Raw genomic sequence first — 11,068 nt, forward strand, 5'->3', positions numbered from 1 at the left:
GAGCTCCCGGAGTTCATCGAAACCACCCCAAATCCACAGGAACCACCCCAAAATCTGTGGGAACCACCCCAAAATCCACAGGAACCACCCCAAAATCCACAGGAACCACCCCAGGTGAGCCTGGTTCAGGATTTGGGGTCCTTCAGGTGCTCCACGTACTCTGCGCGACACGCCCCCGCGTCACCCGGGGAGACTCACCCGGGCACGGGCTGAGCTCCCGGAGTTCATCGAAACCACCCCAAAATCCACAGGAACCACCCCAAAATCTGTGGGAACCGCCCCAAAATCCACAGGAACCACCCCAAAATCCACAGGGACAGCCCCAGGTGAGCCCTGGTTCAGGATTTGGGTCCTTCAGGTGCTCCACGTACTCTGCGCGACACGGCCCCGCGTCACCTGGGGAGCCTCATCCAGGCACCGGCTGAGCTCCCGGAGTTTATCCCAACCGCCCCAAAATCCACAGGAACCACCCCAAAATCCACAGGAACTACCCCAAAATCCAGGGGAATTGCCCCAAAATCCACAGAAACCACCCCAAAATCCAGGGGAATTGCCCCAAAATCCACAGGAACCACCCCAAAATCTGTGGGAACCACCCCAAAATCCACAGGAACCACCCCAGGTGAGCCCCAGGTGAGCCCCGGGTCAGGATTTGGGTCCTTCAGGTGCTCCAGGTAACCCAAGGACACACCGGGGCTCACCTGGGTTACCTGGGCACCAGGTGAGCTCCTGAAGTTGATCCCAACCCGCCCCAAAAATCCAGGGGAACCGCCCCAGGTGAGCCCCAGGTCAGGATTTGGGTCCTTCAGGTGCTCCAAGGACTCACCTGGACTCACCTGGACTCACCTGGAGCTCACCTGGAGCTCACCTGGAGCCCACCTGGACTCACCTGGACTCACCTGGAGCTCACCTGGAGCTCACCTGGACTCACCTGGAGCTCACCTGGGCTCACCTGGGCTCACCTGGGCTCACCTGGACTCACCTGGAGCTCACCTGGAACTCACCTGGACTCACCTGGACTCACCTGGAGCTCACCCTGGAACTCACTGGACTCACCTGGATTCACCTGGGCTCACCTGGACTCACCTGGGCTCACCTGGGCTCACCTGGAGCTCACCTGGAACTCACCTGGAACTCACCTGGACTCACCGGACTCACTGGGCTCACCTGGACTCACCTGGACTCACCTGGGCTCACCTGGAGCTCACCTGGACTCACCTGGAACTCACCTGGAGCTCACCTGGAGCTCACCTGGAACTCACCTGGACTCACCTGGAGCTCACCTGGACTCACCTGGCTCACCTGGAGCTCACCTGGAGCTCACTGGACTCACCTGGAGCTCACCTGGACTCACCTGAACTCACCTGGACTCACCAGGAACTCACCTGGACTCACCTGGAGCTCACCTGGGCTCACCTGGACTCACCTGGGCTCACCTGGAGCTCACCTGGACTCACCTGGACTCACCTGGACTCACCTGGAGCCCACCTGGGCTCACCTGGAACTCACCTGGAGCTCACCTGGAGCTCACCTGGAACTCACCTGGACTCACCTGGAGCTCACCTGGAGCTCACCTGGAACTCACCTGGACTCACCTGGAGCTCACCTGGAGCTCACCTGGACTCACCTGGAGCTCACCTGGAACTCACCTGGAACTCACCTGGACTCACCTGGAGCTCACCTGGAACTCACCTGGAGCTCACCTGGAACTCACCTGGAACTCACCTGGACTCACCTGGACTCACCTGGAACTCACCTGGACTCACCTGGGCTCACCTGGAGCTCACCTGGGCGCACCTGGAACTCACCTGGACTCACCTGGAGCTCACCTGGAGCTCACCTGGACTCACCTGGAGCTCACCTGGAACTCACCTGGAGCTCACCTGGAACTCACCTGGAACTCACCTGGACTCACCTGGAACTCACCTGGGCTCACCTGGACTCACCTGGAGCTCACCTGGGCTCACCTGGAGCTCACCTGGACTCACCTGGAACTCACCTGGACTCACCTGGAACTCACCTGGAACTCACCTGGACTCACCTGGAGCTCACCTGGAGCTCACCTGGAACTCACCTGGACTCACCTGGAGCTCACCTAGACTCACCTGGACTCACCTGGAGCTCACCTGGACTCACCTGGAACTCACCTGGAACTCACCTGGAGCTCACCTGGAGCTCACCTGGACTCACCTGGAACTCACCTGGAACTCACCTGGAGCTCACCTGGAGCTCACCTGGAGCCCACCTGGAGCTCACCTGGAACTCACCTGGAACTCACCTGGAGCTCACCTGGAGCTCACCTGGAACTCACCTGGAACTCACCTGGAGCTCACCTGGAGCTCACCTGGACTCACCTGGAACTCACCTGGAGCTCACCTGGAGCTCACCTGGGCTCACCTGGAACTCACCTGGAGCTCACCTGGGACTCACCTGGATTCGCCTGGACTCACCTGGGACTCACCTGGACTCACCTGGACTCACCTGGAACTCACCTGGAACTCACCTGGACTCACCTGGAGCCCACCTGGGCTCACCTGGACTCACCTGGAACTCACCTGGAACTCACCTGGAGCTCACCTGGAGCTCACCTGGACTCACTGGAGCTCACCTGGAGCTCACCTGGAACTCACCTGGAGCTCACCTGGAGCTCACCTGGGCTCACCTGGAGCTCACCTGGAGCTCACCTGGGCTCACCTGGGCTCACCTGGACTCACCTGGGCTCACCTGGAGCTCACCTGGACTCACCTGGAACTCACCTGGAGCTCACCTGGGCTCACCTGGACTCACCTGGAGCTCACCTGGAGCTCACCTGGAACTCATCTGGAACTCACCTGGAACTCACCTGGAGCTCACCTGGAACTCACCTGGACTCACCTGGAACTCACCTGGAGCTCACCTGGAGCTCACCTGGAACTCACCTGGAACTCACCTGGAGCTCACCTGGAACTCACCTGGACTCACCTGGAACTCACCTGGAGCTCACCTGGAGCTCACCTGGAGCTCACCTGGACTCACCTGGAACTCACCTGGAGCTCACCTGGAGCTCACCTGGAACTCACCTGGACTCACCTGGAGCTCACCTGGAGCTCACCCTGGAACTCACCTGGACTCACCTGGAACTCACCTGGAGCTCACCTGGAACTCACCTGGACTCACCTGGAGCTCACCTGGACTCACCTGGAACTCACCTGGACTCACCTGGAGCTCACCTGGAGCTCACCTGGACTCACCTGGACTCACCTGGACTCACCTGGAGCTCACCTGGACTCACCTGGAGCTCACCTGGAGCTCACCTGGACTCACCTGGAACTCACCTGGACTCACCTGAGCTCACCTGGGCTCACCTGGAGCTCACCTGGACTCACCTGGAACTCACCTGGACTCACCTGGAGCTCACCTGGACTCACCTGGACTCACCTGGAGCTCACCTGGACTCACCTGGATTCACCTGGAGCTCACCTGTCCCACATCGACCCCCTCTGCCCCACAGAAACCCCAAATTTACGACAGAAATGACGAAAATTCGCACCAAAAGGACCAAAACCCCCATTTTTAAGGGCTTTTCAAGGTTTTTAAAAGAATTTTTTGGTTTTTTGTGAATCTATGGGGCAGAACTCGGGGGTCTCTGCCCCACATCGACACCTCTGCCCCATAGCGGCTCCTCAGCCCCACAGAAACCCCAAATTTGGGGCAAAAATGACCAAAATTCCCATTTCTAGGGTTTTTTGAAGTTATTTTAGGATTTTTGGGGTGTTTTTGGGTATCTATGGGGCAGAACTTGGGGTCTCTGCCCCACATCGACCTCTCTGCCCCATAGCGCCTCCTCAGCCCCACAGAAACCCCAAATTTGGGGCAAAAATGACCCAAAATTCCCATTTCTAGGGTTTTTTAGGGATTTTTGGGGTTTTTCGGGAATCTGTGGGGCACAACTCACAGGTCTCTGCCCCACATCAACCTCTCTGCCCCATAGCGGCTCCTCAGCCCCACAGAAACCCCAAATTTGGGGCAAAAACGACCAAAATACCCATTTTTGAGTTTTTTTAGGGATTTTTGGGGTTTTTCGGGAATCTGTGGGGCAGAACTCAGGATCTCTGCCCCACAATCGACCTCTCTGCCCCATAGCGGCTCCTCAGCCCCCACAGAAACCCCCAAATTTGGGGCAAAAATGACTAAAACACCCATTTTTAGGGTATTTTTGAGCTTTTTTAGGAATTTTTGGGGTGTTTCTGTGAATCTATGGGGCAGAACTCAGGGATCTCTGCCCCACATCGACCTCTCTGCCCCATAGCGCCTCCTCAGACCCCACAGAAACCCCAAATTTGGGGGCAAAAAAGACCAAAATCCCCATTTTTGAGTTTTTTTAGGGATTTTTGGGGTTTTTCGGGAATCTGTGGGGGCAGAACTCAGGGATCTCTGCCCCACATCGACCCCTCAGCCCCAGCAGAAACCCCAAATTCGGGGCAAAACTGATGAAAATTCGCACCAAAAAAGACCAAAATTCCCATGTTTTAGTCTTTTTTTGGGGTTTTTGTGAATCTATGGGGCAGAACTTGGGGGTCTCTGCCCCACATCGACACCTCTCTGCCCCATAGCAGCTCCTCAACCCCACAGAAACCCCAAATTTGGGGCAAAAATGACCAAAATTCCCATTTCTAGGGTTTTTTAGGAATTTTGGGTGTTTCTGTGAATCTATGGGGCAGAACTTGGGGGTCTCCGCCCCACATCAACCTCTCTGCCCCATAGCGCCTCCTCAGCCCCACAGAAACCCCAAATTTGGGGCAAAAACGACCAAAATACCCATTTTTAGGGTATTTTTGAGCTTTTTAAGGAATTTTGGGTGTTTCTGTGAATCTATGGGGCACAACTTGGGGGTCTCTGCCCCACATCAACCTCTCTGCCCCATAGCGGCTCCTCAGCCCCACAGAAACCCCAAATTTGGGCAAAAATGACCCAAATGCCCAATTTTAAGGGTTTTTTGAAGTTATTTTAGGAATTTTCGGGGTGTTTCTGTGAATCTATGGGGCAGAACTCGGGGATCTCCGCCCCACATCTCCCCCCCAGCCCCACACTCGTGCCCCCCAGCCCCACACGTGCACCCACCCTGCGAGTGGGGTCGGTGTTCTGCATGATCTTGGTGAACTCCTCGTCCATTCGCTCCACCAGGGTCAGGACGCAGCCCCGCACGCGGAACGGCTGCCGTGGGGGCGGAAACGGGTGGGGCTGGACCCACAAGTCGGGGCCTGGGACCCACGAGGGACCCCCCTGGGACCCATAGATTTGCCCCCAGCCCCATAAGTGGCTGCTCAGCCCCATAGATTCGCCCCCAGCCCCATAAGTGGCTGCTCAGCCCCATAGATTCTCCCCCAGCCCCATAAGTGGCTGCTCAGCCCCATAGATTCGCCCCCAGCCCCATAAGTGGCTCCTCAGCCCCACAGATTCACCCCCAGCCCCATAAGTGACCCCCCAGCCCCACAGATTCACCCCCAGCCCCATAAGTGGCTCCTCAGCCCCACAGATTCTCCCCCAGCCCCATAAGTGGCTCCCCAGCCCCACAGATTCACCCCCAGCCCCACAGAAGGAACCCCAGCCCCATAGATTCACTCCCAGCCCCATAAGTGACCCCCCCAGCCCCACAGATTCACTCCCAGCCCCATAAGTGGCTGCTCAGCCCCACAGATTCACCCCCAGCCCCATAAGTGACCCCCCAGCCCCACAGATTCTCTCCCAGCCCTACAGAAGGAACCCCAGCCCCACAGATTCACCCCAGCCCCATAAGTGGCTGCTCAGCCCCACAGATTCTCCCCCAGCCCCATAAGTGACCCCCCAGCCCCACAGATTCACTCCCAGCCCCATAAGTGGCTGCTCAGCCCCACAGATTCACCCCCAGCCCCATAAGTGACCCCCCAGCCCCACAGATTCTCTCCCAGCCCTACAGAAGGAACCCCAGCCCCACAGATTCACCCCCAGCCCCATAAGTGACCCCCAGCCCCATAGATTCGCCCCAGCCCCATAAGTGACCCCCCCAGCCCCACAGATTCTCCCCCAGCCCCACAGAAGGAACCCCAGCCCCATAGATTGCCCCCAGCCCCATAAGTGACCCCCCAGCCCCGTAAGTGACCCTTCAGCCCCATAAGTGACCCCAAAGCTGCCCCATAAGTGACCCCAAATCCCAGAAACAACCCCCAAACCCCCTCCCAACCCCACAAGTGACCCCAGGACTGCCCCACAAGTGACCCCAAATCCCCTCCCTGCCCATAACCAACCCCCAGCCCCACAAGTGACCCCAGAAGTGCCCCACAGCTGCCCCCCGGCCCCACAGCGCCCCCCGGCCCCACCTGCTCGGGTTGCTGAGGTTCTCCGACTCCTCCAGGACGTTTTCGCCCACGAAGATCTCGGGGTGGGCAAAGAGCAGCTCCAGGAGCTCCTCGATGCAGCCCCAGGCACTTCTGCCACAGCTCGGGCTGTGGGGCGCCCCATAGATCAGCCCCATAGATCAGCCTCAGCCCCATAGATCAGCCTCAGCCCCATAGATCAGCCCCACAGACTCAGCCTCAGCCCCATAGATCAGTCCCAGCCCCATAGATCAGCCGCCAGCCCCATAGATCAGCCCCATAGATCAGCCTCAGCCCCATAGATCAGCCCCAGCCCCATAGATCAGCCTCAGCCCCATAGATCAGCCTCAGCCCCACAGATCAGTCCCATAGATCAGCCCAGCCCCATAGATCAGCCCCGTCCCCATAGATCAGCCCCAGCCCCATAGATCAGCCCCATAGATCAGCCCCATAGATCAGCCCCGGCCCCAGAGATCAGCCCCAGCCCCATAGATCAGCCTCACAGATCAGCCCCAGCCCCATAGATCAGCCTCAGCCCCATAGATCAGCCCCATAGATCAGCCCCGGCCCCATAGATCAGCCCCAGCCCCATAGATCAGCCTCAGCCCCACAGATCAGCCTCAGCCCCATAGATCAGTCCCAGCCCCATAGATCAGCCCCACAGATCAGCCCCAGCCCATAGATCAGCCCCGGCCCCATAGATCAGCCCCAGCCCCATAGATCAGTCCCAGCCCCATAGATCAGCCCCAGCCCCATAGATCAGTCCCAGCCCCATAGATCAGCCTCAGCCCCATAGATCAGTCCCAGCCCCATAGATCAGCGCCATAGATCAGCCCCGGCCCCATAGATCAGCCCCAGCCCCATAGATCAGTGCCAGCCCATCGATCAGTGCCAGCCCCATAGATCAGCCCCACATGATCAGCCTCAGCCCCATAGATCAGTGCCAGCCCCATAGATCAGCGCCAGCCCCACAGATCAGCCTCAGCCCCATAGATCAGTGCCAGCCCCATAGATCAGCCTCAGCCCCATAGATCAGCGCCAGCCCCATAGATCAGCCCCATAGATCAGCCTCAGCCCCATAGATCAGCCCCGGCCCCATAGATCAGCCCCACAGATCAGCCTCAGCCCCATAGATCAGTGCCAGCCCCATAGATCAGCCCCATAGATCAGCCTCAGCCCCATAGATCAGCCCCACAGATCAGTCCCAGCCCCACAGATCAGTCCCAGCCCCATAGATCAGCCCCATAGATCAGCCTCAGCCCCATAGATCAGCCCCACAGATCAGTCCCAGCCCCACAGATCAGTCCCAGCCCCATAGATCAGCCCCATAGATCAGCCTCAGCCCCATAGATCAGCGCCAGCCCCATAGATCAGCCTCGGCCCCATAGATCACTCCCATAGATCAGCCTTGGCCCCATAGATCAGCCCCATAGATCAGCCCCGGCCCCATAGATCAGCCTCAGCCCATAGATCAGACCCCACAGATCAACCTCAGCCCCATAGATCAGTGCCAGCCCCATAGATCAGCCTCAGCCCCATAGATCAGCGCCAGCCCCATAGATCAGCGCCAGCCCCACAGATCTGTCCCAGGCCCCAGCCCCACAGATCCCCCTCTGCCCCACAGATCCCACTCTGCCCCACAGATCCCACTCTGCCCACAGATTTGTGTTATTTTTAACCCCAATTCCGCCCATTTTTAACCCCATTTTCACCCCAGTTTAACCCTTTCCTCGCCCATTTCTCCCCACTTTCCCTCCCCATTTCTAACCCTTTTAACCCAATTTCCCTCTTTTTTCACCCAATTTCCCATTTTTAACCCATTTTAAACCCAATTCCACCCATTTTTAACCTTTTCTTTACTCATTTTAACTCCATTTCCCCCCACTTTTAACCATTTCTTAACCCCAGTTTTGCCTTTTTTAACCCTTTATTTCCGTTTTTCACCCAATTTCCCCCAATTTCCACCCTTTTCTCACCCATTTTTAACCCTTTCTTTTCCCATTTTAACCCGTTTTTCTCCAATTGCAACCACATTTTTTACCCATTTTTAACCCAATTTTCCCCAATTTTAACCCCATTTCACCACCCATTTTAACCCTTTCTTCACCTCCTTCAACCCATTTTTGACCCAATTTCCCACTGTTTTTACCCCAATTCCCCTCTAATTTTCACCCCATTTTTAACCCTTTCTTTACCCATTTTAGCTCCATTTACCCATTTTTAACCGAATTTTAACCCAATTTCCCCCCAATTTTAACCCCATTTTTAACCCAATTTCCCCCCATTTTCACCCATTTTTAAAACCTTTCTTTTCCCATTTTAACCCTTTTTCCCCCAATTTCAACCCCATTTTTTACCCATTTTTACCCCATTTTTAACCCAATTTTCCCCAATTTCAACCCCATTTCCCACCCTATTTTAACCCTTTCTTCACCTCCTCCAACCCCCTTTTTTTAACTCATTTTCCCCTCATTTTAACCCCAATTTCCCCCTAATTTCCACCCATTTTAACCTTTTCTTTACTCATTTTAACTCCATTTCCCCCCCACTTTTAACCATTTCTTAACCCCAGTTTTGCCTTTTTTAACCCTTTATTTCCGTTTTTCACCCAATTTCCCCCAATTTCCACCCTTTTCTCACCCATTTTTAACCCTTTCTTTCCCATTTTAACCCGTTTTTCTCCAATTGCAACCACATTTTTTACCCATTTTTAACCCAATTTTCCCCAATTTTAACCCCATTTCCCACCCCATTTTAACCCTTTCTTCACCTCCTTCAACCCCATTTTTAACTCATTTCCCCCTCATTTTAACCCCAATTTTCCCCTAATTTCCACCCATTTTTAACCCATTTTAGCTCCATTTCCCCCCATTTTTAACCATTTCTTAACCCAATTCCCCCCAAATTTTTAACCCTTTTTAACCCTTTTTTCACCTCCTTCAACCCCACTTTTAACTCATTCCCCCCTCTATTCACCCCATTTCCCACCCAATTTTAACCCCTTATTTCCCCATTTTTCACCCGATTTGCCCCACTTTTAACCCTTTCTTTACCCATTTTAGTTCCATTTCCCCACTTTTAACCCGTTTTTAACCCAATTTCCCCCTCTTTTCACCCCATTTCCCACCAATTTTAACCCCTTATTTCCCCATTTTTCACCCGATTTGCCCCACTTTTAACCCTTTCTTTACCCATTTTAGTTCCATTTCCCCACTTTTAACCCGTTTTTAACCAATTTCCCCCCTCTTTTCACCCCATTTCCCCCCCAATTTTAACCCCTTATTTCCCCATTTTTCACCCGATTTGCCCCACTTTTAACCCTTTCTTTACCCATTTTAGTTCCATTTCCCCACTTTTAACCCGTTTTTAACCCAATTTCCCCCCTCTTTTCACCCCATTTCCCACCCAATTTTAACCCCTTATTTCCCCATTTTTCACCCGATTTGCCCCACTTTTAACCCTTTCTTTACCCATTTTAGTTCCATTTCCCCACTTTTAACCCGTTTTTAACCCAATTTCCCCTCTTCTTTTCACCCCATTTCCCCCCCAATTTTAACCCTTTCTTTCCCATTTTTCACCCGATTTGCCCCCATTTTTAACCCTTTCTTTACCATTTTAGCTCCATTTCCCCACTTTTAACCCGTTTTTAACCCAATTTCCCCCCTCTTTTCACCCCCATTTCCCACCCAATTTTAACCCTTCTTTCCCCATTTTTCACCCGATTTGCCCCACTTTTAACCCTTTCTTTACCCATTTTAGTTCCATTTCCCCATTTTTAACCCGTTTTTAACCCAATTTCCCCCCTCTTTTCACCCCATTTCCCACCCAATTTTAACCCTTTCTTTCCCCATTTTTCACCCGATTTGCCCCACTTTTAACCCTTTCTTTACCCATTTTAGTTCCATTTCCCCATTTTTAACCCTTTCTTTACCCATTTTGGCTCCATTTCCCCATTTTTAACCCGTTTTTAACCCAATTTCCCCCCTCTTTTCACCCCATTTCCCCCCCAATTTTAACCCCTTATTTCCCCATTTTTCACCCCGATTTGCCCCCACTTTTAACCCTTTCTTTGCCCAATTTTCGCCCCGTTTTTAACCCTTTTTCACCCCCAACCTCCCCCCCTCCGTTTTTAACCCTTTCCCCCCCGTTTTTAACCCCTTCCTGACCTTCATGTAGGCCGCCAGGTTGGGTTGTAGTCGTAGAGCGAGGCCACGATGTTGAATTTGATTTTCAGCTCCAGCGGCACCCCCAGGTTGTGCTCGTGGGCCACGGCCACCAGGTGCTGCAGCAGCTCGATCTGGGCCGCCCTGGGGCAGGAAAGGGTTAAAAACGGGTGGGGAAACGGGGTGGAAAGTGGGGGGGGAGAAAAAAACCGGGGTGAAAATCGGAGGCGAAAAACGGGGGAAATGGAGCCAAAAAAACGGGCGGAAAATGGGGTAAAGGAAGGGGTAAAAAGGGGTAAAGAAAGGGTTGAAAGGGGGGGAAAGAAAGGGTTAAAATGGGGGAAACAAAATATTAAAAATGGGGAAAGAAAGGGTTAAAAATGGGGTAAAGAAAGGTTAAAAGGGGGTAAAAAATGGGGATAAAATTGGGTTAAAAGGTGGAAAGGGGGTAAAAGAAAAGGTTAAAAATGGAATAAAGAAAGGGTTAAAAATGAGGTAAAGAAAGAGTTAAAATGGGGTAAATAAAGGGTTAAAAATGGAGCAAAGAAAGGGGTTAAAAATGGGGATAAATTG

General features: G+C 54.0%; 2 long non-coding RNA genes across 2 annotated transcripts; both read left to right on the forward strand.

Annotated features, from left to right (window-relative positions):
• The first annotated feature begins 26 nt into the window (after positions 1-26).
• On the forward strand, positions 27-897 carry LOC125320831. Its single transcript, XR_007201291.1, has 3 exons — positions 27-114; positions 623-644; positions 789-897. It is a non-coding gene; the product is annotated as an uncharacterized LOC125320831 (long non-coding RNA).
• A 2,675-nt stretch (positions 898-3,572) lies between these two features.
• LOC125320833 lies at positions 3,573-4,265 on the forward strand. Its single transcript, XR_007201293.1, has 3 exons — positions 3,573-3,621; positions 3,937-4,034; positions 4,189-4,265. It is a non-coding gene; the product is annotated as an uncharacterized LOC125320833 (long non-coding RNA).
• Positions 4,266-11,068: the final 6,803 nt, after the last annotated feature.

The sequence above is a fragment of the Corvus hawaiiensis genome (genome assembly GCF_020740725.1).
Source record: "Corvus hawaiiensis isolate bCorHaw1 chromosome 41 unlocalized genomic scaffold, bCorHaw1.pri.cur SUPER_41b, whole genome shotgun sequence".
In the NCBI taxonomy this organism is placed as follows: domain Eukaryota; kingdom Metazoa; phylum Chordata; class Aves; order Passeriformes; family Corvidae; genus Corvus; species Corvus hawaiiensis.